Source organism: Hippoglossus stenolepis, chromosome 19, assembly GCF_022539355.2.
Source record: "Hippoglossus stenolepis isolate QCI-W04-F060 chromosome 19, HSTE1.2, whole genome shotgun sequence".
Classification (NCBI taxonomy): Eukaryota; Metazoa; Chordata; class Actinopteri; order Pleuronectiformes; family Pleuronectidae; genus Hippoglossus; species Hippoglossus stenolepis.
In genome coordinates this window covers 14,214,137-14,217,224 of record NC_061501.1, presented here as the reverse complement: position 1 = coordinate 14,217,224, position 3,088 = coordinate 14,214,137, and positions in this window count along the sequence as shown.

Here is a 3,088-nt window from a genome sequence, read left to right as displayed (position 1 = left end):
AGAGTTATTATGATATTGCGAAGGGCTAAATAACCACCCTCACCCCTGGACACGCAGCAGAACCGAGGGAGTCTTATTTTGTAGTTTTCTCATTGATTAAATGCATTTTATCAGCCATCTTGCATCATAATAATAATAATTATTATAACAGTCGGACTCTTGGTCGCCGTGCGCCCGAGCTGCGCGCCCTGTCCCCACCTCGGGTTTAATTTCATTAAGGGGCCTCGCATGAATATTTCTATTAAAGCAGCGGTGAAATATGGAGCCATTTAGTATTGGCCTTCACCGATCAGCAGATTTATCGCCTCTTTTCATCACATCTAGGGGAGAGAAAATTAATAAGGCGCCCAAGATGGAACCGGACCCTAAAACCCCGGTCTCTCCTGAAAGCTGTTAATTTGCTCCGTAATTACTTTCACAATTAACTAAAATACAAATCACAGTGACAAATCGGGAAAGCTTATATATTAATTACGTTCGGCAAACGTGTTCATTATGAAAAGGCAATTCCGAGGGACCTGCACTGTCTCTTTTTAATGCAACAAATACCTTTAGGTGAAAGTGGCACAAGTGGTCGAATTCCATGAAATGTGTGAAGCTGCTTATGGCTCGTGGTCTGATTTGTCTGCCTCATTACTGTCAGATGAAAACCCCTTAATGTCAATGTCAATATGAGACAATCACCATTTATCCACAGCTACAATAAAGACTGAAAGTGACATCAAACTCTTCGTGGAATCCAATATCATGGTTAATTTGTCTCAGACAGTACATTGTGAATATGGAGAGGAAACATGCTCACTGTTTTATATAGAGGCCCAATCACATGTTATCGATGAAGCCATTTGCCTGCACGGGCCTGGTGCTCGTGCTTTTAAAGCCTTTATTCGTTCAGCCAATAAAAAAGCCCGACGAAATATGTCATCAGTTTGTTGACGAAATAAAGGCTGCAATAACAATGATGATAGCAACAATAATATTGATAAGAGTGAAATTGCATCCAATATAAAACATGCATGCTACAAATTATGAATTTAAAACAGTGATAATATTATTGCAGCTTAAATTCACCTGCTCTGGAGAAAATAGCTTTACTATATTATAAGAAAATGTTATAAAAAGCAAAAAAAAATAGAGGCAGGAAAATCCTAAAAACTTGTCTCCAGGTTTACATATTTTATATGCAACATGAACACTATTCTATTGGGAGTGGAAGCCTCATTGTTGACTTCCATCATGTTCACATTTTATCGGCTGCAGCTTATTAAAGTGATCGGATGAGGGAGGTTTTTGCTCTTTGCTCATTACAACAAGCATCATTTCACCTCTGATGCTGTGTCAGGTGCTAGTCTTGGAAAGATGGAGGGTCGTGAGGAGAAGCTTTTCATTTTCATTTCTGGCTGACTGTCAGAGAGTCATTGCATCTTTGTGGTAGGTTTATATTGGACATGTAAACATTTCCTCTAGAAACTATTATCGCTATTGTATTGGATTCAATTTTATTAGACATGTGAAATTGCTTGTAGATAAAAACTGACAGATAATGAAGCATTGTCTTGCAGCTGGAAGAAGATCTTTGAATATTGGTTTATTGCATGAGGTCACACAGGTTATTCATCATTTATTATCTTTATAAATAAAATATTAACATCATAGGCCTACTTTTCTGATAAAATCTACATGCTTCAAAATAAAGACAGATTAAAATGAAATAACATAAGGGCAAAGGCAAAAGTCTGTAAAAAATGCAGAATAGTATCACACCAGTATGACAAATACCAGCCTCAACACAATACCACAACTAATCTTAAGTAATTATGCATTTATAGTCTGTTATGAGGAACAGTAATATATATACAGCAATATTATATCAGTAAAAACACAATTGTGGATTATCTTGCAAGAGATAGTGCGGAGAGGATTTCATGGTTTCAGCCTTGGGCCAACAGGGACAGGTGATTTTTGCTGATTGACCTGTGATTACCTCATTGGGATAAATACCTATAGTCCCTATAGCCAATTGTAATTGTATTTCGTTTTTTCAGATAAAAAGTTATTTTTCTTCAAGAAGTCCAGAATCAATATTCTCCAGATGTCAAGGGAACATGATGAGAGTTTTCTGTGTGGCTGTTTACAAGGTCAACCATGAAGTCTCAGTCTCTGCCTCTGAGCCGACGTGGGCGAAAAACCCTTGAAGTGTAATGATACGAACAACTACAGTTCAATGACAACGTGGGCGATGCCATAAATCCTGTGAAACTCAGAGATACTGTACATTTGAACGCTTCACAACAGGAGTCCTGTAGCAGATGGTGTGGTCTGCACGGAGCCCTGCTGCTTCACATCATCAAGTTGGTCTGGAAATCACATAAAGACAAAAAAGACTCAAAGATCCTTAATCCAGAGAGGGACTGTTGCAAGTTGTCCAAGATGCTAATGCCAAAAAAACAAGTGTGTTGAGGAGATCTGGTGCCGTTTCAAAGTCAAAAGGTGACTTTTCATGGCTCTTTTTGAAAGCATCTTTAAGTTCATGATAAAATACTCTATTTACATAATCCATAATCTATTAGTGAGCAGTTTACAGTATGTTAACATTCATCAGTCATATATGAACCCATAAATGTGAATATATGTGGTTTATGTTGAAAAGAGGACAAAACATATAATAGTTCATCTGTAAACAGAACGTTACAAGGTCACATTTATTAGAATGGAGCTATGTGCTGTTTTTATATTAATATATTTACAGATTCATATATTCATCTTTTGTCAAGGGACCAAGTGGTGGACCAAGTTGTCCACCACTGATGTAGTGTGTGTGTGGGATTATGTGCTAAGTGCAAATGAATAAATACAGAAACAAGCAAATGACAAAAGGGATGTAGAGAATATATCTAACCTTTAAATGTACTATACTACTACTACTATTACTACTACTAATAATAATAATATATTTCATATATCTTGTGTCACACACACACGCACACGCACACACACACACAGAAGCTTCTCAATGGATCTAGTTGAGAGGCGGGTTTAATTCCGTTATTATTGACGTGACTCCTGTCCAATCAGCGGCCGGGCCATC